The sequence below is a fragment of the Ceratotherium simum genome, chromosome 7, assembly GCF_057802395.1.
Source record: "Ceratotherium simum simum isolate JZ-2026a chromosome 7, ASM5780239v1, whole genome shotgun sequence".
NCBI classification, from domain to species: domain Eukaryota; kingdom Metazoa; phylum Chordata; class Mammalia; order Perissodactyla; family Rhinocerotidae; genus Ceratotherium; species Ceratotherium simum.
Genome location: NC_141906.1, coordinates 25,006,367 through 25,030,451, shown reverse-complemented (window position 1 = coordinate 25,030,451; position 24,085 = coordinate 25,006,367). Strand labels below are relative to the sequence as shown.

Sequence of the window (24,085 nt, the reverse complement as noted above, 5' to 3'; positions counted from 1 at the left end):
ATACATACACACATTTAGGCTCCTTTTAACACCTTCAACATGTTTCCAGGCTGAGTTGAAATCTCATCATTTACAAAAACAAAACTCACCAGAAATTTGAAGCTATTCTGCATCTCTTTATTTCCATACCCTTCACTGCTCTAGGTGTTAATTGGGTCCTGGAAGTTTCCTCTGTTTGTCTTTGAGTTACTGTGTCGTGTAGGAGTAGACAGACCTCTGAGCAATCCCAAATACATTAGATTCATCTCAACTCTGTGTATTGAAGATAAATCATCTTTATAAGTCACTTATTATCTCTATTTACACATTATAAAATGCTTGCTCTTACCATGTATGCACATACATTGTCATATATTATGTCATGATAATAAGAGAAATCTTCACAAATGTACAGGAGGTGATTACAGTGTTTACACTATAAATAAGTTAATCAGAGCAGATCTTTATGATAAGAGAACATGTAAGGAAAAAGTTCACTGAAGTATAACAGTACTTGAGTCTGATATCTCAGGCCACATTCCATGCTGAGAAAAAAGCAGGTATAAAACCCCAGAGACATAAATGGTTTGCTTTATTTAACAATGAGGATGTGTTTTTGGCATGGGAATCAAAACACAAACAGGATAGATGGTAGGTAACACAAAGATCTTGGTAGAAAAGACCTCAGGTCATCTTTTCATTCCTTGAAAGTAAAGTAAAATATCAATCATTGAACAGCTAAGGATTGGCTTTGTCATGTGGCATGAACAGGAAGTAAAGTGTTTGAAATTATTTTGAAAAGTCCTTTCCACCAGGGAACCAAGCTCCTTTCCTTGTTTCTCCACCTTTTCTTTTTGTCCTTCAACATTTTGGTCTCTGCTGCCCTTGATTTCTATACCTTTAGTATCATTTTATCCTTCCTTTTTTATCCTGTCCACTTCTAACTTCCCAATCTTGCAGGGATCTGTGAGCAAGAGGAGCCTCAGAAGTCAGGACAGGTAGGACATGGGGGCAGCTGGGATGGCTTCAGGAATCCTGGTGGACATAAAGGAGGAGATGACCTGCCCCAATTGCCTGGAGCTCCTGACAGAAACCCTGAGTCTGGAGTGTGGCCACAGCTCTTGTCAAGCCCACATCACCACAAACAACAAAGAGTCAAAGATTGGCCAAGAAGGAGAGAACAGCTGCCTTGTGTGTGGAGTGACTTACTAGTATGGGAACCTGTGACCTAATCGGCCCATGGTCAACATGGTAGAGAGGCTCGGGGAGGTCAAGTTGAGCCCAGAGGAGGAGCAAAAGAGAGAAATCTGTGTGCGCCATGAAGAGGAAGTTCTGCTCTTCTGTAAGGAGGATGGGAAGGTCATTTGCTGGCTTTGTGAGAGGGCTCAGGAGCACTGTGGCCACCACACATTCCTCATGGAGGATATTGCCCAGAAATATCTGTTTCAAGACCAGGATAGAGACAAGACAGGGCAGAAAATGATAATTGATGGGAAATGTCCACTTTGCTTTCAATTTTAATTGCCTTGTCAACATAGCCCTGAGGACTGTGATTTCTTTTCTTCCTATGCTCACATTCAGAGGTCTGAAGGATATTTTCGTGCATTCCATCCAATTACAAAAGGATAAGCCTATAGTACAGACTTTTATTCAGAAGTAGATATCTCTGTACCTTGTGCTAGTAGGTGGAGATTTGTTGCCCAAGAAGAGTTCTCATGACCACTTTGAACAGGAAGGCTAACCAGGGAGCTGGGTGGATTGAGATGTATGTTATTTCATTGCCTCAGGATCAGGTTTCTTCTTCTAGGACAAAGAGAATCAGTCTTCTCTTGGGGAGGGGACGCTGACTTCTACCAGCTGAGTCTTAAATAACACATTCACCACTTCGGGTTTTCTTCCAAGTCTTAGATTCTCATTGCTGTTCTCACAGTTTCTGTAAACTGTAGTGTCTCCAGAGATCAGCCTGATTTCTTCCCTTTTTCATCTACTCTGATGTTGAGAAAGCCCCGTGTTTGATTCTGGTTTGAATTCTTTCCCAAAGGAGAAGTTCCAGGCAGCTCTGGAGAGGCTGAGGAAGGAGGATCAGTAAGCTGAGAAGTTGGAAGCCGATGTCAAAGAGAGAACTTCCTGGAAGGAAGGAGGAGACACTTCCTGAGGGAGTTAGACTGAAATCTGGGCAGTCCTTGTGTGTTAGTCACAAGGAGCTCCCTTCCTCTTTGTTTCCTGACAGTTGATATGTCCAAAAGTCATTTGATTAATGCTCTTCTTTATCCTTTCCCTGATCGGGGTGAGGGCTGAAAAGTGAACATGTCCCAAATGAACACAGATACTTAGAGAGAAGTGTTCACATAGATGGACTCTCTGGTGAGGATGGCTACTGAATTCTGTGTGTCATTCCTGTCATATTTTTGAGCCTTTGACGCCACTGGTGGAAGACATTTGGCAGTGGCTCATGGTTCTGTCCTCACTGTTCAACTTTTGCAGGGTGGAAGGTGGGGGTCAGGAGTGAATGAGGGAGGCTTGATTGTCCTGAACAGCTGTGTGAAAGCTGAGCCACACACATACATCCAATTTGTTCAGAGTTGGTCTCAATATTGCAGATTTGACAGCATTATTTTGGAGTATGATGGAGAAAAAATCATAGGAAAAGGGGGCTTCCCCAAGAATTGCTCTCCTGCTTCTGTCTCACTTCCCTGTGAGAACTTCCCAAAGAGAATAGTGATTTTTTCTAGTTCCCAGTCTCTGCGTGAGAGCCTGAGTACCCCACTCTCTATCTCATTCCTGAAGAATCAAATAGTAAGTGAGACACAGCATGTCCAGGCCAAGTTTAATCAAATGAGAGGTAACCTGGATTATGAGGAACAGAAGGAGCAGCTAAAGCTGAGGAAGGAGGAGGCAAATATTCTCTATAAACTGACTGATGCTGAGAATGAGCTGGTCCAGCAGAGCCAGTTGGTGAGAGCTCTCATCTCAGATGTGGAGCATAGTTTGCAGGGATCAACAACGGAGATGCTGCAGGAAGACATGGGAAGAAGTCTCAGTCACTGAGATCTGAGAAACCTGAAGACTAGTTTCCTTTTCCTCTGTATTGCAGTGGTCTTTCTGGTGATGACACTAAGGTTCCTTGGCCCTGCAGTACCCTTTCCCCTGCATCTATGTCAGTGGTTGTTGGAATGATTGAATGCATGAAGAACAAAGGAAAATCTCATTTTTATTAATTTATCAACTGTGGTGCAAAAATTTGACTGTGGAGAGAAGATCTATTTTGTCCAGTGATATTCTATGGGCCGATTTCGTGCGTCTTAGTGTAAAGCATTTATTGGGTATCTCTTCGTGATCTATTTTAGTCACAAACTATTCACTTTGGATTCCAAATTTTTTTTCCCTCATAGAATGATTTGAGATTTCCTCCTACATTGTCCATTTTTTGAAAGAAAAATTTGTGAAGTACTGTACAATTTATTCTGTAAATATTCAATGATATTCACCAGGAAACCATCTCACTCTGGGCTTTACTTTGTTGGAAATGTTTAAGATAATTTTTACCTTTTTACTTGTGTTAGGTTTATTTGGGTTTTTTACAGTTCTTTAGCCAGTTTTTGGTAATGTCTGACTTTTTAGGAATTTGTCCATTCTGTCTCACTTGTCTGATTTTATTTATTTATTTATCGTGAGGAAGATTAACCCTGAGCTAACATCTGTTGCCAATCCTCCTCTTTTAGCTGAGGAAGACCGGCCCTGAGCTAACATCTGTGCCCATCTTCCTCTACTTTATATGGGACACTACCACAGCATGGCTTCACAAGCGGTGCATCGGTGCGTGCCCGGGATGCGAACCTGCGAGCCCTAGGCCGCCCAAGCGGAGTGCGTGCACCCAACAGCCGCGCCACCAGGCCTGCCCCTAACTTGTCTGATTTTAGACGTAAAGTTAATCATAATAATCCCTTATAAACTGTTTAATATCTACAGCATTAACAGTAACATTTCTTCTTTTATTCCTGATTTTGATGATTTCCTTTCTCTCTCTCTCTTTTTATTTTGATCAGTTTAGTTATGTTTGGTCAATTTTGTTGATGTTTCATAAGAAATGTTTTCTTTCACTATCTTATCTATGTTTTCACCTTTCTATATCATATATTTCTGCTGTCAACTTTGTTTTCTTTATTTGTGTATGTGTATGTGTATGCAGGTGTACACACATATGTGTGTGTTTTGAGGTTAGTTTGTGTTTTTTTCCTACTTTTTTTAATGTGGAAACTGAGAATACTGAAGTGAGACCATCTTTTATGATATAGTGTTTAATGATATAAATGCATTTCTTTAGCTGTACTCCATACATTTTGATCATTTGGTTTTTATTTTCATTCAGTTCAACTTATTTTCAAATTTACTTTGTGATTTTTTTGTTAACCTTTGGGATAATTTAATTCCTCAGTAATCAGAGAACATATATTTTATCATTTTGGTCTTTTAAATGTATTGACGCTTGTTTTATAGCTTAAAATATTGTATGTCTGGAAAATTTGTCTATATTAATGCAGATAATGTATATTCTGCATTAATTGAGTGAAACGGTCTATAGATGTCAGTCAGGTTAAGATGGATTATAGCGTTGTCCATGTCTTCTATATCCTTGACAGTTTACATGCAAGCTGTTCACTCAGTTATTGAGAGTGAATTATTAAAATCTCCAACTATTATTATTAAATTGTTTATTTTTCCTTTTAATCTTTCTTTATGAATTTTGGATCTCTGTATTTACATGCATATACATTTATAATTGTTATACCTTCTTCATGTACCACACTGTATATCATTATGAAATTTCCCTCTCATTCTCTCGTAGTATTTATTGTCTTAAAGTTTATTTTGTTTAATAATAATATAGACACTTGAGCTATCTTATGTTTAGCACTTGTGTGGTATATACTTTTCTATATTTTTACATTTGGGCTACTTGTGTCTTTGAATGCAAAATATGTCTCTTATAGATAGCAATAAGTGAATCTTGCTTTTTATCCAGTCCAACAATCTCTGCCTTTTAATTAGAGTATCAAGACAATGACATTTAGTGCAATTATTGATATGGCTGTATTTAAATTTTTTTTTTTAATTTTTTAAACAGTTTTATTGAGGCATAATGCAAACTAATCTGTTATGAGTAAAAGCAGATCAGTGGTTGCATTGGGAGGAAGGGTCCAGGGAGCCAGAAAGAGAGGTCGCAAAGGGGCATGAAGAAACTTTTGGGAGTGATGGATATGTTCACTGTCTTGAATGTGGTGATGGTTTCATGTGCATGTACATATGTCAAGGCTTGTCCATTGTACGTTTTAATATATGTAGTGTATTATATCATTTATGGCTGTATTTAAATTTACCATTTTGCTATTAGCTTTCTATATGTCTCCTGTAGTTTTTATTCTCCTATTTTTTCTTAAGAAGGTTCTTTGTGTTAAACAAATATTTCTAATATAATTTTTCCTATTTTCTAACTGTAATTTTTATAGTTTTTTTTCCTAGTGGTTTTCCTAGTGGTTACAATACGAATCTTATTGTATCACGACCTCCTTCAGATTAATACTAATTTAATTCTAGTAAAATATATAAATATGCCTCCAACACTCCTTCATTTCCTTCTAACAAAAACAGAGTGATGTTTTTAATATGGGCACATGATCCAGTGCAGACCAGTGCCATGCTGGCCTCATAATTTTTTTTGTGTAACCGGGAAGAAATGTTCCCTTTTATTCTGCAGTTTATGTCAGGAAATTCATGTTCTCTTCCTGAACTGAGAATATTGTCGATATAGAGGGCATAAGTAGAATTTGGAGAAGAATGTAAATGAAACCCTGATGACAAGGTTTGACTAAAGCTATAACTGCCCCCAAAATCTTTCCTCTACTTAATCTAGTTTCATTTGTTTTTTGTCATTTAAAAAAACCCTAATAAGAGAGCAAAATCATTTTTTTGGTGTGCGTTGACCCATCTAGCCTAATTTTTAGTGTCATGGAGGAAGTAAGTCTGAGGTAAAACAGATCAAATATATTGATACATATCTATTCAAAGAAATAAAATATTATCTGTGACATTAGAGAGGTTCAGATGGCTAAAAACTTTTAAGAATGTGGGCTAAACTGGCTAGGTTGAAATTGAAGAGGAGGATAAACATTACAGTTTTTAGGACGATGAAGAGTGGATATTATTAACATTATGGACAATGGAGTATAAGAGAAGAGACAATTTGGTTGGTGAATAGTAAGTTACCTATGAGACCTTCTAAGTTACTTGTTCTTGTAGCTACTTTACTATTGAATATACTCACCTGTATTTAAGAGGCAAAACTGAGTAAAAGTAAAGAGTTGGAAATGAACTGCACATATTGAATTGAAGGGAGTTGATGAGGTCACTTATAGATACCGTATAAAATGAGAAGAGAGAGGCTTGAGAAATGCCTACATTAATACATTTATTTCCTTGTTCCCCCAGCAAAAGCCATGTAAACTTCTTGAGGAATATCATGATTATTTACTCATCCTTGATTCTACAAAACCTGGCATAATATTTGGCAGATAATACTATATCACTTTACATTTCTGTTGAATAAATGAAAGAAACATGAAGTATTCAAATAATCTCATGGGATCCTTATGTATTTCAGAAGAAAATTATTGACCTCTTGTTTTCCTCATAAATATGTCTCATCTCCAGATATTGAAAGCCTCATTACATTTTTCCACTAGGATCAAAGCTGTTTCTACCTTTTAGGAAACGTGGCATCCTCACAGGAGTCTTCTGGAATGATTGGCCTGGGTCTTTAATTTTTTGGCTCTCACATTGGGACCAGAGCAATTCCCACTACATCAGTCAGTGGTAGGGATATGAAGAAGCTTTGTAAGTGGGGAGAATATATTATTACTTGACTAGTGTTTTCTCTTTTCTCTCTAGGATGTGAATGGCATCTTGGAAAGGTATGTGAGGGAGACCAGAAATGGTCCTTCTGTGCCGTGAGAAGAGGTTTAAAGCAATTAGAGCTATCTGGTGGTCGATTATAACAAAATATAGCTCAGGGAAGGATTTTGGATGTACATTTATCTTAAATTTATGTTCACAAATCATGGCTGGAGTGTTTTCTAACTATTGGGAATAGGCCAGATTCTATGGTAGGAATTGTTTGGGGGAAGTCACAGATTTGGGGTCAATAGCAGTATTAGAGATAAGGCATTGTGGTATTAAACCCCTGTGACTTTAGCAATTTTTCTCATCTTGGTTGTCTGTATCTCACATAGTTCCCCATCTTTCCTATTGGCTTCACTTCCTGTCAGAAGGTTGTGTTTTTTTCATTGGCCAAGCATCTAGAATTGGAGACAACTCCTTTTATATTTAAATTTCCGACCTGAGTATAGAGGAGACAAGTTCCTTCCATATGATTCTATTTAGATTTTCAAAAACAGACTTGAATATCAGGGAATATTTTAGACATGGTGCAAACAATTGATCTGTCTTGGTCACATACTTTAGAAGCCTGAATGAAAAGGGAGTATCCTTTTGCATAAATTGGCACATCTACCTAACAATATCAAGCTCCTCCAAACACATGAAATTCAGACCACCATTATGTCCATAATGTCTTCTTTTTCAAGTGTTTGTAATTGTCCCCAGAGAACCTGAAATCTCAGATGTTATTCTGAGGGCTCTCTATCAGGGAGCTGATTCAAAAGGTCTTGGTCTCTCCCAAAAGGATGTCTCAAACACCCAAGATGCAGTCTATGCAATCTCATTTTCTGATCAACTCCTTGGGAACCCACATCTGTGTACTGACTCTTCAACACATTAATTTTTTTTAAAGTACCAAAGTTTTGTTTTACTAAATCCCTAATTTCATATGTTTTCATATTATTTCTAGGAGGTAGACAGGTAGAAGTAAATGATTCCTTATTGGAAGAAAGAAACTATGCTTCTGAGAGGACAAGACCTTCCAAAGGTCAGAGAGGTTAAATGGGAAGATGGACGTGAATGTATTTCTGCTGGCTCCAATGTTAGCAGTCTACTCTCTCCTTTTCAGGATCTCCAGGAAAGATGGTTCAAGTGAATCAATTGGGTGAAAAGATAGGAAGCCAGGGGTTTTAGAGGGACAAAATGTCAGAGGTATGGGGGTCCATTTTTGTCATCCCTAGGAGTAAGACCTTGACTCTGAAGAAGCCAAAAACAAATGAACAAATTAACAAAGAAGAGTGTTCAAATCTGAGCTTCAGATCTAATAGAGAATCTCCAAGTGTTTAAAGGTGAGGAGAACCAGGGGAAGGGTGTGGGTGAAGGATTCTTGTAGTATCAGAGCAAAATGGGGGAGTAGATGTTCTTTCTATGAGAGGGTAAAAGAGGGGAGGTAGGCCTCACAAGGAGAGAGAGATCCTGTGATGAAGGTGATCAGATCTAAGCGGGGAACAGCCAGGTGTCTGCTTTGCCCTCTCGTTTACCGGATCACAGGCTCACAAGTCTCCCCTCTCCTGTGCCGACTCTCTCTTAGAGAAAGGATAGGTATCCGTGTTTACTCCTTTGCTTCTAACAACATCATTGCAACTTTTGTCATTTCAGAGCTGACAGAGGTCCAGTGCTACTGGGGTAAGAAGAAGTTACAGGTTATACAATTCTCCATGTTCTGATCCCTTTTCAGAAGTCGTGGTTACTATTAGTACCCATGATCTTTGCTTCATGTGTTCCTCCCCATACATGCCTACATACAACAGTTCTTAAATGCCCTACTCACCTCTGGCCCATCAACACCAGTTCCTCCCAATCAACTCCCAATATTCCTCTTCACAGCGTGACAAGGGACATCCATTCTATATCCCTTGCCTGATCCTGTATTTTTTCCTATAGTGGACATGATGCGGAAACCAGTCAATGCCTTTTGGAATATTGTTATACCTGTGGATAAGAGAAAGTGACATTTTCTTATGTTTTAGAGGTTTTTAATATGTATCCATGTAATTTTTCTGCTTTTGATTTGTTGGGCCACCAATGTTTCTCCTCAGGAAAATATTACTGGGAAGTAGGTGTGTCTAGGAAGATTGCCTGGATCCTGGGGGTAAACAGTGAAACAAGTAACTTCAGTATAAATAAGATTCCTGAGTTTATTTTCGGCCCAAAAGTAAAACATCCATACACTTATTCCAGGTACAGACCTCAAAATGGCTACTGGGTTATAGGGTTACACAGAATGAATCTGAGTACAAGGCCTTTGAAGACTCTTCCACCTCTGATTCCAGGGTCTTGACTCTTTCCATGGCTGTTTCTTCCTGTCGTGTTGGGGTTTTCCTAGACTATGAAGCAGGCACTGTTTCATTTTGGAATGTCACAAATCATGGATCACTCATCTACAAGTTCTCTAAATATCACTTTTCTCAGACTATTTATCCATATTTCAATCCTTGGAACTGTCCATTTCCCAGGAATCTGTGCCCACTGAGCTCCTGAACCTTCTGTTTCTCTCACCCACTTCTGCTTAATGCCCTTGTCCTGGGGCTCATCTCCTGCACCTGAGTTTATTTACACCATTTGACCGCCTCTTCCTTTCTTTTCCCTTTCTTTATTGAGGATGTCTTTGTATTAGTTGGCCATAACAAAGTACCTCAGACTGGGTGATGTAAACAACAGAAAAATATTGTCTCACACTTCTCGAGTAAATGTCCAAAATCAAGGTATCAGCAGAGTTGGTGTTCTCTGAGGGCTGTGAGGAAAGATCTGTTCCTGGTGTCTCCTTTTGGCATGGAGATGGCTGTCTTCTCCCTACGTCTCTTCATGTCATCTTCCCACTATGCATGGTCATATGCCTAAATTTCCCCTTTATATAAGGACACCAAGCATACTGTGGTGGAGCCCACTCTACTGACATCATTTTACCTTAATTACCTCTGGAAAGACCTTATCTCCAAATAAGGTCACATTCGAAATATTAGGAGTTAGGACTACAACATATGAATTTAGAGGAACACAATACAACCCATAAGTCTTTTATACTTCTCTACTGTGCGGTGAAACCTTGATCGTTTTCTTACTAATATCTTGTTTTCATCAGGAGAGAATGCTTTTTTTTTTTTTGGTATTTACAAGGGAAACACATCTAATCCTGCATATAGAAAGAATAATATTGGTGTAATTCCTCTGACATCTCTTTTCTTCCTTATTCCCTCTGCTGCTTAACAGAATTAGTAAAGGAAAACTTGTTAACCCTATCCACAGCATCTAGGACAGTGCATAGGAATCTGTCCCTAAATAGTGAATCCTTCAGAATGTGTTTCTTTATCAATGGTACTCCATATTTATCACAGAGTTAAAGCAGGAAGTACAGGAATAAAATATTTATCAAGAGTAAATTTTTAATACTCAGCACTTCTGACGTCAAATCCTCTCAACTTATAAGTTGTGTAACCTTTAACAAGTTACTTAACATCTCTTTGTCTCATTTTCTTAAAATAAAAATTGATATTAAAGATTGTACCTAAGTACTAGTATCACTTTGAGAAACTAAATTCAATTAAACATAAAGTACTTTTATAAGAATCTTATATGTAAGAATATTTGTTACTATCACTCAAAAAATATAAGCTACGGAAGTGTACCGAAGAACAGTTTTCTTTTAGTTTTGCTTCAATAAAATGATAATTCGTTCTATTAAAGTCTCAATTTTCAAATCCAAAAACCACACTGCAGACGGTATGAGTTTTCATGATGTGTCCTGTAGGTAATGTCATGTCTAGACTCAGATGTCCCTATGAGGGACAGCTTTTTGGTGTTCAGTCCTTTTCCTTGTGGTGAAACACTTGGGTATACCATTGTATTTACTACCTTAGGCAATTTTCTTTTTAAAAAAAAAGAAAATCATTTTCAAATTTAGGATGAAGAATGGAACTACCTACAATAGCAAAGATATAAAGTGTTCTTAGAAAACTATGCCTTATTACTTAGGGCAGGCTATATCACTGTGCAAAATTTGAATTGAGACTTGCAGGACTGGAGGAGGCTTGGCCCTTGGGCCAGGAGCAGGGGAGTGGAAGGTGGCCTTGGCTTGGGGGACACCAAGAGTTGCAGAAACTGGTGGGGAGTTAGGTGAATGTGAACTCCCAAAATGAATTCAACAGGTAGATCTGTTTACACTGGTCATCTAATGAAATCATGGCCAAGTGGTCTCCTCCTTGATAAAATCAGGAGCTGACAAAGAGATTCTTACCACAAAAGGAGAAATGCCAGTCTAATTAACATCAAAGAGAGAAATCAGGAAGATTAGGGAAGTGGAAGATGATGATGCTGAAGACAACCTCCCCTAGCTGAAGAAAGATTCAAAACTGCCCTTTGTCCCCAACTATTTGGCCAACCCACCCTTCCCTTTTGTCTATACCCTCACAACAGAGGACTCAGCGCTGCTGCACAAAGGAGGTCTCTCCATACCTCCTGCATCACCCACTGTGGTTAGCTGGATTCTATTGCTCACCCTGGGGGAACTCCCCTGCTAGGAGCCTCTCCATGGGACCACACCTCTTGACCCTGGTTCAGAACTGAGATGTGTCTGCCCCCTCTGTCATACTCAGAACATCAGAAAGCGATTGTCAGCCACCAGCGAGTCAGAGTTGCTCCCTGTTTTCTTCCGCCCCATCTAAGCCACCAGTGTCTCTGGAGCCTAAAAATGGGATGCATATAGGGTCAGTGCCAGTGTTCCATCCATTTTTCTTCACCAGAGCATTTCCATTTAATATGCAAGAGCTAGTACTCAAGGTGAGGATTCAGAAAGTGATTTCACTGAAATTGAACTGGACCAACAGGAGCTCACCTACCAAGAATTGCTCAGAGTGACTTACTGTGAACTGACTGTCAGTCCCTGTGAATAAATGAAAAGCAGTAGTATATTTTGGAGTATATGAAGATGCCATTTGGTTTAAAACACATAGCATGGGATAAAAACTAGAGGCTAATATTAGGTGCTAATAAAAAGATCATAAAAGCCCCCCTACACACACAAAGTAAATTGGTCTAAGGTTAAATTGTACACTTAGAAAGAGGACCTTTGTTAAATACTTTGTGCAGACCTTTAAAGGTGCGATGTACTGCCCTGAAGTTTTGGAACATAAGAATCTTTTGATTCACCTCTTAAGTTAAAATTTTCCCTGATATAAAGAAGCAATTGGAAAAATGTAGCTGGAAGTGTGGGTCCACCTCTTTTTTCATTCAGAATGTAATCCAGTTCTTTGGGGAACTAGAAGCAACCATCTTTGTCTTGCAAATCTCTGCAAACCTGCAGGAATGGCACTAGAAAGCAATTCAAAGTTTACATGTCCTTTTGCCAATCCCAAAGCCCCCGCTGTTCCTAGATAGTGGGACATTAGAAACTGATAAGGGAAATACACCCTAGAAACTCTACGGTGGAGAAAACTTGACTGCTTTCTCTGTGCCTTTATGATATAAATTTTCTGCTTCCATCTTCTTTAGGACCTAAGAGCCATTGTTTGAAATGCAAATGTTCCACAAACTAGTGAGTTTTGTATTACCCCTGATTCATAAAAATTTAATGGAAGCTATAAGGTCTCTGTGTCTACCTGTGTGCTCATGTATGTCTATATGTATGTGTTGTAAATGTGAAATATTTTTCTACCTCTGGATGGTATGGCCAAAATTAAGAGCTCTAATGAAATTAGCCTAAAGTAAGCACTTATATAAAATATTTCTAAATGTAATAGAAACTAACCCAAGTTTCTTTCAAGTTAACATGATGTTACAGCCCAATGTGGGGCCTTCTGTTTGCCGCAAGACATGCCAATAGTCAAGAGGAAAGGTGGTAAGAGCAAAAGGACTTTTTATTTGGCCAACTAGTATCTGAAAACATCATCTTAAGGTGGCACAAAATCTTACAGCAGTTATATAGGCCATTGGGTTATAGGGGAGGGGGTTAGGAATGTTGACCTTCTGGTGTTACAGACTGGGAGTCACCACGCCAGATCTTTCAGTTTTCATTGATGATGGCTATCAGCACACACTCTCTGTTCAGGGGTCATCACATTCCTAAGGAACTCAAAAGAACAAAGTAATCTTCTCACAGCTAGGAGGTATATGCACAAGCAGGGGTCGTAAAATCTACAAAGCAGTTAGGTCTCCTGGAGAGTGCATTTCCAGTGGGGTTAGTTATTCAGAAGTCATTCAAAGTTACAGTAGGGTTTCTTTTCTACAATATGGCTTCTCTTATGTCAACCTTGTCTTGAGCTGATATCAATGATATAAATTAATCTTTGGTAACAGAAAGCTTATTTAATATTGTTGGTTTGATGAAATAGGCATGTCCTCAGAGTTGTCAGTATTTGGATAAAATGCAGACATGCAGCTTGTGTTTACTAACCAAATAAACTCTGTTTATCCTGTTACAAATTCGTCAGCCAAATAATTGCTTTAAATGATAGCTAATTTTGTCTAAAGTCTCGTGAAGTTTTTACAGGTAATCTAAACATAATTGTTGGAAACAAATGTTTTAGATAGATGAAAATCGGTAACAGTTTTGGGGTATGAGAATTATGTTTTATGGTCTGTCTACTTAAAAAACAGCTTCCATATTGTTTTCAGTAACTTTAAACTTTAGAATTTTGCCAAATTAATTTAAATGATAAAAATTTGTTGCATATCTAGATTATTTTCACATAAGAGAAAATATTAGAAACGGATTATTAGGCATAGATTTGTCTATCTTTGCTTTCTTTTTTTTTTATTGAGGTAACATTAGTTTATAACATTGTATAAATTTCAGGTGTATGTCATTACACTTCTATTCATGCTTAGATTACATCATGTTCACCCCTCAAAGATTAATTACAATACATCATCACACACACGAGCCTAATCATCCCTCTCACCCTCCTCCCTTCTCCCTTCCCCTCTGGTAACCACCAATCTAATCTCTGTCTCTGTGTGTTTGTTTGTTGTTGTTTTTATCTTCTACTTATGAGTGAAATCATATGGTACTTGACCTACTCCTTCTGACTTATTTTTCCTAACATAATACACTCCAGGTCTATCCATGTTGTCACAAATGGCTGGATTTCATCATTTCTTATGGTTGAGTAGTATTCCATTATGTATATATATCACATCTTCTTTTTCTATTCATCCCTTGATGAGCACTCAGATGTTTCCCAGTTTTGGCTATTGTGAATAATGCTGCAATGGACACAGAGGTGCATATATCTTTACGCATTCATGTTGTCATGTTCTTTGGATAAATACCCAGACATGGAATAGCTGGATCATATGGTAGTTCTATTGTTAATTTTTTGAGGAGTCTCCATACTGTTTTCCATAGTGGCTGCACCAATTTTCACTCCAACCAGCAGTGTATGAGAGTACCCTTCTCTCCACATCCTTTCCAACATTTGTTGTTTCCTGTGTTGTTAATTATAGCTATTCTGATAGTCATTAGGTGATATCTTATTGTAGTTGTGATTTGCATTTCCTTGATAGTTAATGACTTTGAACATCTTTTCATGTGCCTGTTGGCCATATGTATATCTTCTTTGGAGGAATGTCTGTTCATGTCTTTTGCCCATTTTTTAATTGAGTTGTTGGTTTTTTTGTTGTTGAGATGTATGCGTTCTTTATATATTTTGGATATTAACCCTTTATCAGAAATATAGTTTGCAAATATCTTCTCCCAATTGTTAGGTTGTCTTTTCGTTTTGTTGATGGTTTCCTTTGCTGTGCAGAAGATTTTAGTTTGATATAGTCCCATTTGTTTATTTTTTCTATTGTTTCCCTTGTCCTGTCAGACACGGTACTTGAAAACATGTTGCTAAGACCAATGTTGAAGAGGGTACTGCTCAAGTTTTCTTCTGGAAGTTCTATGGTTTCAGGACTTACATGCAAATCCTTAATCCACTTTGAGTTAATATTTGTGTATGGTGTAAGATAATGGTCTACTTTTATTTTTTTGCATGTGGCTGTCCAGTTTTCCCAATGCCATTTGTTGAAGAGACATTCCTTTCTCCATTTCATGTTCTTGGCTCCCTTCTCAAACACTAGCTGTCCTTAGATGCATGGGTTTATTTCTGGGATCTCGATTTTGTTCTATTGATCTATGTGTCTGTTTTTGTGCCAATACCATGCTGTTTTGGTTACTATGGCTTTGTAGTATATTTTGAAATCAGAGAGTGTGATACCTCCAGATTTGTTCTTTGTTTTCAGGATTCCTTTGGCTAGTTGGGGTCTTTTGTCCTTCCATGTAAATTTTAGGATTCTTTGTTCTATTTCTGTGAAAAATGTTATTGGAACTTTGATAGGGACTGCATTGAATCTATAGATTGCTTTAAGAAGTATGGACATTTTACCTTTGTTAATTCTTCCAATCTAAGAGCGTGGAATATCTTTCCATTTCTTTGTGTTTTCTTCAATTTCTTTCAATGATGTTTTATAGTTTTCAGTATATAGATCTTTCACCTCTTTGGTTAAGTTTATTCCTAAATATTTTCTTCTTCTTGTTGCAATTATAAATACGATTGTATTCTTAATTTCTCATTCTGCTACTTCCTTGTTAGTGTATAGAAATGTGACTGATTTTTGTATGTTGATTTTGTATCCTGCAACTTTACCATATTCATTTATTATTTCTAAAAGTTTTTTGTTGGATTCTTTAGGGTTTTCTATATATAAAATCATGTCATTTACAAATAGTGACCGTTTCACTTCTTCCTTTCTAGGTTGGATCCATTTTATTTCTTTTTCTTGCCTCATTGCTCTGGCTAGGACTTCCAATACTATGTTAAATAGGAGTGGTGAGAGTGGACATCCTTGTCTGGTTCCTGTTCTTAGAGGGATAGCTTTCAGTTTTTCAGCATTGAGGATGATATTAGCTGTGGGTTTGAAATATACGGGCTTTATTATGTTGAAGTATTTTCCTTCTATACCTATTTTATTCAGAGTTTTTATCAAAAATGAATGCTGCATCTTGTCAAATGTTTTCTCTGCATCAATTGAGATGATCATGTGATTTTTATTCTTCATTTTGTAAATGTGGTGTATCATGTTGATTGATTTTCAGACATTGAACCATCCCTGAGTCCCTGGAATAAATTTCACTTGATCATGGTGTATGATCCTTTTAATATATTGTTGTATTAGGTTTGTTAGTATTTTGTTGAGGATTTTGCCTTGATGTTGAACAGTGATATTGGCCTGTAATTTTCCTCTTTTGTGTTGTCCTTGTCTGGTTTTGGTTTCAGGGTAATGTTTGCTTTATAGAATGAGTTAGAAAGCTCCCTCCCTTCAATTTTTTGGAAAAGTTTGAGAAGGATAGTTATTAAGTCTTCTTTGAATGTTTGGTGGAATTCACCAGAGAAGCTGTCTGGTCCTGGAAGTTTATTTGTTGTGAGGTTTTTTTTATTACTGTTTCAATCTCTGTCCTGGTGATTGGTCTGTTAAACTTCTCTATTTCTTCTTGATTCAGTTTTGGAAAGTTGTATGATTCTAAGAATTTATCCATTTCTTCTAGATTATCCAATTTGTTGGCATATAGCCTTTTGTAGTATTCTCTCATAATCTTTTGTATTTCTGAGGTATCCATTGTAATTTCTCATCTTTCATATCTAATTTTACTTATTCGAGCTTTCTCTCTTTTTTGCTTGGTGAGTCTAGCTAAAGGTTTGTCAATTTTGTTTACCTTTTCAAAGAATCACTTCTGGATTTCATTGATTTTTTTCCATTGTTGTTTTAGTCTCTATTTCATTTATTTCTGCTCTGATTATTCTTATTTCCCTCCTATTGATTTTGGGTTTGTTCTTTTTCCTGTTCCTTTGGGTACACTGTTAGATTGTTTATTTGAGATTTTTCTTGTTTGTTGAGATAAGCCTATATTGCTATAAATTTTCCTCTTACAACTGCTTTTGCTGTATCCCATAAATTCTGGCATTTACTATTTTCATTTTCATTTGTCTACAGGTATTTTTTGATTTCTCCCTTGATTTCTTCATTGACTCAATTGTTTTTCAGGAGCATTTTGTTTAATCTTCACATATTTGTGGCTTTCCTGCTTTTCTTCCTATAGTTGATTTCTAGTTTCATATAGTTGCAGTTAGAAAAGATGCTTGAAGACTTGTTTTATGGCCTAGTATGTGATCAGTCCTGGAAAGTGTTCCATGTACCTATGAAGAGAACGTGCATTCTTCAGTTTTTGGATGGAATGTTCTGTATATATCTACTAAGTCCATCTGGTCTAGTGTGTCACTTAAGGCCAATGTTTCCTTATTGATCTTCTGTTTGGATGATCTATTCATTGGTGTTAATGGAGTGTTAAAGTGCCCTACTATTATGTGCTACTGTCTATTTCTCCTTTTATGTCTGTTAATAATTTCTTTATATATTTTGGTGGTCCTATGCTGGGTGCATAGATATTTATGAATGTTATAACCTCTTGTTGGATTACTCCCTTGATCAATAGTTAGTGAACTTCCTTGTCTCTTGTTACAATTTTTATTCAAAGTCTATTTTGTCTGATATGTGTATTGCTGACTCAGCTTTCTTTTCATTGCCATTTGCAGGAAATATCTTTACCCATCCCTTCACTTTCAGTTTGTGAGTGTCAGTAGGTCTGATATGTGTCTCTTGTATGCAGAAAATATATGAGTCTTGTGCTTTTTATCCAATCAACTACACATGCACTTTGATTGGAGCATTTAGTCCATGGACATTTAAACTAGCTGTTGATAAGTATGTACTTATTGCCACGTTTTTTTACTTTTTTTCTGGGTGTTTTGGTAGTTCTTCTCTGTTCCGTTCTTCTTCTCTTGCTCTCTTCCTTTGTGGTTTGAAGGCTTTCTTTGGTATTATGTTTGGGTTTCTTTCTTAGCATTTTTGTATTTATTATAGGTTTCCAGTTTGTGATCACCATGAGGTTCATATAAAATAACTTACATATTTAGCAATCTATATTAAGTTGATGGTCTCTTTAGTTTGACCTAGTGCTAAAAGCTCTACTCCTTTACTCCTCCCTCCCACATTTTATGTTTTTGATATCATGTCTAACATCTTGTTTCTGCATTTGTATCCATTACCCTCTTATCATGGAAATAGATAATTTTTCCTATTTGTGGTCTTCTCTTTCCTCTTTAAATAAGTCCCTTTAGCATTTCTTGTAAGACTGGTTTCTTGGTGACAAACTCCTTTAATTTTTTGCTTGTCTGGGAAACTCTTTATCTCTCCTACTATTCTGAATGATAACCTGCCGGGTAGAGTATTCTTGGCTGTAGGTTTTTTCCTTTTAGCACTTTACCTATATCATGCAACTTCTTGCCTGTAAGGTTTCTGCTGAGAAGACAGCTGATAGCCTTATGGGGTTTCCTTAGGATGTAACCTGTTGCCTTTCTTTTGCAGATTTTAGGATTCTCTCTTTATCTTTAATTCTGGCAATTTTCATTACAATATGTCTTGTTGTGGGCCTCCTTGGGTTTATCTTTTTTAGTGCTCTCGGTGCTTCCTGTACCTGGATGTCTGTTTCCTCCCTTAAGTTAGTGAAGTTTTCAGCTGTTATTTCTTCAAATAGATTATTTGCCCCTTTGTCTCTCTCTTCTCCTTCTGGAACACCTATAACACAGATGTTAGTGCACTTGATGTTGTCCCAAAGGTCCCTCAGAGTGTCCTCATTCTTTTTTATTCTTTTTTCTTTTATCTCTTCAGCTTGAGTGATTTCCTCTAGTCTCTTGTCCAGCTCGCTGATCCATTCTTCTGTATCCTCTAGTCTGCTTTTAAGTCTCTCTAGTGAATTTTTCCTTTCCAGTATTGTATTCTTTATTTCTCAATTGCTATTTTTTATATCTTCCATTTCTTTGTTGACATTCTCACTTAGTTCACCCATTCTTCTACCAAGATCAGTAAGCACCCTTATGACTCTTTGTTTGAACACTCTGTCAGGTAGATTGCTCATTTCTGTCTCATTTAGTTCCTTTTCTGGAGTTTTGCCCTGTTCCCATACTTGGAACATATTCCTTTGCTTCCTCATTTTGACTCTTTCTCTGTGCTTGAATCTATATATTAGGTAGGTCAGCTACATCTCCTGATCTTGGAGAGGTGACATTATATAAGTGATGCCTTATGAGGCCCAGCACTGTGCTTCCCTCTCTTCACCAGTTACAAATGTTCCAGGAGTGACCCTTGTATGGGCTACATGTGTCCTTCTGTTGCAGCAGGGTTGCTCTTGCCCTAGGCACCAAGGGAGGCTGAGCTGTCCCCCTGGCTGACTAGCTGTAATGCTAGACTGCATGTGGTTTTTGTTTATCCTTTAGTTTCTTTATTGTGTGTGGGAAGCACGAGCACAGTTGGCTGCAAGGACTAATAGCACATTCCTGTTGCACTTTTTCTGTTAAGTGATTAGGCCCCCAGCATGGGTGGTTGTTAGGCTCAGGGGCTTAAAATTGCTATAGGTCTATGGCCAATAAGGCTCTTGTCAGCTCTCTGAGGATTGCAGCTGTGTGGGGCTGACCCTTGGCATGGGAGTACCCAACTGTTCTGATCTGTGCTGGTTATCAGTCAGAATTCTAGTTGTTTTTTTAAAGTGCTGCATGTCACAAAATTAACCAAATTTCTTTCTCAATTGCCTTTCCAAAGTCTTTTGTCATTTACAGACAGTTGTTGTTTTACTCTGATGCTTTTGTAAAATATGTTTCATCTTCAGAGAAATTCATGGAAAGGACTCTGACACTTACTCTAGAATACAGATTTCTGATAAATGTTCAGATCGTAAAACTGAATGGGATAAAAAAATTTACAGAACTTTAACAGAAATATTGACTTCATGAAACTGCTAACAAAAGATTAAGATCAAGAATTGATTACACAGAATTGAATGAACTGTGAGGATGATTATAATTTTTATGACTTTTGGTTGAAATATTGCTGATTTTATTAATATCTTGTTTTTTTTTTCAGATTTACGGAAATCTTTTTTCTCTTTTCTCTTAAACTAACTCTGACTTATAGCAATTTGGTAAATTATACCTTTGTAATCAGAATTGAAACATTTATCTTTTTCTCCCTACCTAATTCCTCCAGAATTTGGAAACTCTTAGTGAATAAGTGAGTATTCTTATTTTCATTGCAATATAGTTATTTGCCTAACTTCAATAAGGATCTGTTCTCCTTATAGCAGGACACAATTGGAAAGATTGGTTATATTACCAACGTTTTGACTGGGATGTCATATTTGAGAGAAACATACATAGACTCAGATATTACCAGACAACTTTTGAGAAACAAAAATTGGACTCTATTAAATACTAGCTTGGAATACTTGGAAATACTATCCTGGTACCTTGTTTACAGGTTATCCAGCAACCTTTCCAGGTGAGTAAAGAAGGTAGGTCACTTGTCTATCAGGTGTAAAGAACCTTAGAATAATTGGGGGAACTCGAAAAGAGAAGAATTCACCCAAATCTAAGGTACTGCAGGCGGAGCCTCATGACAAATCCTTGGCTTAGCTTTCCTGGCCTCAAGAGGCCTTAAAGTTCAATCTGAGATTCCTTATAAAAAGTTCCAGCAAAGTATATTTGAAAGAACTTATATAATCAATTGCTATTCTTGCTGTACTTGTGTAAATAATTGGGCCAAGTTTATTGAAACTAGACTTATTTTTTAGATCAATAAGTCTTAATTGACTATCTTTGGTAAAAATTATGGTGATTTTAAAGTGAAAAATTTTATGTTGGTAGAAACTATGGTTCACATTCATGGATAATAGATTCTACTTCTATTAATTGTCTTTGAGGTTTTTGTTTACTATCTTTAAACTGGACTGGATCTTGAATTCATTTAGTCTCCTGAAATACCTGGCTACAAATCTCCAAACTCACATTTTCAATTTTTTCCATCATTTTCATTTGGAATCATTGAGAACTGAACCTGCCTTTATTCCTGAAGCCTTGTAAACTGAAGCTGGAGGACTTGATATAAACTTAAGAGAGATTCATGTCTGTTGTTGTGTAAGCCACTCAGAAAGATACCTGAGGGGCCAGACCCATGGCTTAGCAGTTAAGTGCACACGCTTCGCTACTGGTGGCCCGGGTTTGGATCCTGGGCACACACCAATGCACCGCTTATCTGGCCATGCTGAGGCAGTGTCCCACATACAGCAACTGGAAGGATGTGCAACTACGACATACAACTATCTACTGGGGCTTTGGGGAGAAAAAGGACAAAAAAAAAGGAGGAGGATTGGCAATAGATTTTAGCTCAGGGCCAGTCTTCCTCAGCAAAAAAGAAGAGGATTGGCATGGATGTTAGCTCAGGGCTGATCTTCCTCACCAAAAAAAGAAAGAAAGATACCTGAATACCCAATGACATCAGCAGAGACATTTCAAACTGCAAAAGGTGCTTCAATTCTTACTTCTAGAAATCTTATGATGTGGCTGCCTCCTGGGATCAGAACTGGTTTATAATTTGCTCCCATCATTAACCTCGTTTTTCTTTTTCTATCTAGAAATGCTTCTTATTAAATACCTGGTTTCTTGCTTAAACAATGTAGGCCTAACTTTGGGAGCATACCTGCATCACTATCTTACTAAGAGATTGATTCAATGAGACAGAACAACTTATGCCACTCATCAACAGGATATCCCTCAAGACTGAGGAATGAACAATAAAAGCGGGGGGGATTGAAACTGGTTCAACTCCAGGTTGACATATGGGAAGCCATATTGTAGGAAAAAAACATATGGTAACTTTGAATGACCTCTGATTAACTAACCCATCTTAATTTGCACCCTCCAGAAGATATACATGCTTTGTAGATATTGTAGCCACTCCAAGCTGCAATATGTCAATAAATTTATTCTTTTGACATCCTTAAAAATCTAATGACCCCTAGGAAGAGAGTCTATCCTGACAGCCATCATCAATGACAACTGAAAGAGCTGAGTATAAGGCTTTGCTCTAGTCTCTAATGCACATCCAGTAAAACCAAGGATTATCAGGAACTATGACCAGATGTCTCCCCAACCCAGAGATGAGATGGATGCCCCTGTCTGGAGACTAGCTGCCTCCCCCACCCAGAGACCATCACCCTAAGTAAATAGTCTATAGTCTTTGCTCTGTAAGATGGTTCTTTCAGACATTAGTCAGGCATCTTCCCCCTTGCTAACGAGCTATAATAAAACCCTTTCTCTCCTACTATCTTGCCTCTCCACTATCAGAATGTCTTGCAGCTGGCAGATGACCCTTCTTTGCCGGTAACAAACCATTAAAGATTAGGCTGGAGTGTTCTCTGTAAATCTTGTAGGAAAAGGAAGCTAAAAGAGGCAGGTGGAGCTAGATCTTGAAAAGGGGGTTTTATGTTGGATTTTTGAGTTAAGTCCAAATTTTTGTTCTTTCATCTTGTTAGGGAGTCTCTAGATCTAGCTTTTATATTATTTTTTCCTTTTTGTTCTTAAGGCCCAAAAAATTATACTTCCAATGCCCTGATGTTTTAAATAATATCTGTAAATGTCTGAAGCAAATAAGAAGTGGTCTGAGTGGACTTGATTTTTTGTTCTAATTTCCATCCTTCCATCTTATTAAGGGCATCATAATGGCTAGCAATTATACTAATATGAGAGCTCTTTAAAATTATTTTTCCAATTTAGAAGTTTTTCCAATTTAAAAGATCCCTTGTCTGGCCATTGATGAGTAGGATCTTAATAGCAACTCAAACTAATAAGCTTTTTAATGGTTTAACTATGGATGCAAAAGCCATCACCAAAAGAGAGTGCAAAGGATGCAGCCCTCACAAGATCCACAGGTTCACTCCACAAAATAGTCCAGAAAGCAAAGAACTTTGTTGCACAGGCTGTAAGGATGGTGTAGCTAAAACAGTGTCTCTGGTCCCCCGCAGGAATATAGGACACCTCCATTCATAGACCTTCTAATTTGGGACACCAAGCAGGTGAAACTGGAATGGGATTTTTCCAGTACTAGTAAACAAGGAAGGTTGAGACAACTAAGGCCCCTTATGGACTGGACCCCTTTATGATAAACTCCCTTGAGAGCTGGCATAGCCAGACAGAGAGAGTGCTGTCTTAGAACCACAGCCATTCTACTGGCCACCAGGTGGGCTCCAGTAAATGCACCTTCCATATGGAGAAGGCTGGAGAAGATAGTTGCTGGTCACAAAGCCAAGATCTCAGGACACAGGGCAAGACAGAAGGAAAAGCATCACCAAGTTTTTTTTCATAAACTCACAGCAAAGTTTGTATAAATAGATGCCAGTCTACTGAGAACTGTAAAACTCACCAGTCTGTGAAACTTACTGGAACAGTGGGCTTATCAAGGGCATATGCCTGCTGTCCTACCCTACGGTTCTTCCTCCCTAAGACAAATGACGCAACAGAAAGAGACAAAGGAAAATACTGACCATCTGTGGCAGGAAAAATAAACAAAACCAAGAGTACTCATCCCAAATCTTTACTAGAGTCATATTTTTGTCCAAGAAATTAGTTTCACAAGTATTTTCTCCTACTGGTCTAAATTTAGAGAGAGAAACTCTCACCACTTTTGTTCGCATTTGACTCTGCAAACAGAGGTCTGGGAGGCTGACAGGGTAAGAAGTATTACCTTTTTGCTGGCTTCTGAGTCAGATGTCCCAGGGTCTCTTAGCTGCAGCAGCCTCAGGGTGAAAGCAGTTTCCAAGCCTATGATTCTCCTGGCTGGCTAGTCAACAGTTTCAGAGAGAGGGGACTCCCTTTTCTTCCCTACTTGGGTTCTCATGGCTGGACTAAAAATAAAATTGACACAAGATGAGATGAACAGGAGAAAAGCTCAGTTTAATACGTATGTATTGGAGATCATAGAGAAGTGATGCTCAAAGAGTGAATGAAGCAGGTGATACATATATCTTTTACAAAAAGAGATGATAAATTTGTGATGAATGACAGGGCAAAGAAACTTAGGTTTGAGGTACATAATTAGTGTAGACTTTAAGTGGAGTTTAGGCTTGAGGTAGTATATTAGCAAGATTTGTTTATTTAGGCTTCTCAGCCCTGAACTCCGTAGATCTAGTGATAAGGATGCAGGGAGAGCACCTTTCACATGGGAGACTGATGTCCTGCTTTCAGGGAGAACA

The 24,085-nt window shown here is 37.8% G+C and overlaps 2 pseudogenes; both read left to right on the top strand.

Moving 5' to 3' along the window:
• Positions 1–999: 999 nt before the first annotated feature.
• LOC101402645 (E3 ubiquitin-protein ligase TRIM22-like) lies at positions 1,000–9,453 on the top strand (annotated as a pseudogene).
• Positions 9,454–9,662: 209 nt separating this feature from the next.
• Positions 9,663–11,861, top strand: LOC106800751 (ankyrin repeat domain-containing protein 40 pseudogene; annotated as a pseudogene).
• Positions 11,862–24,085: the final 12,224 nt, after the last annotated feature.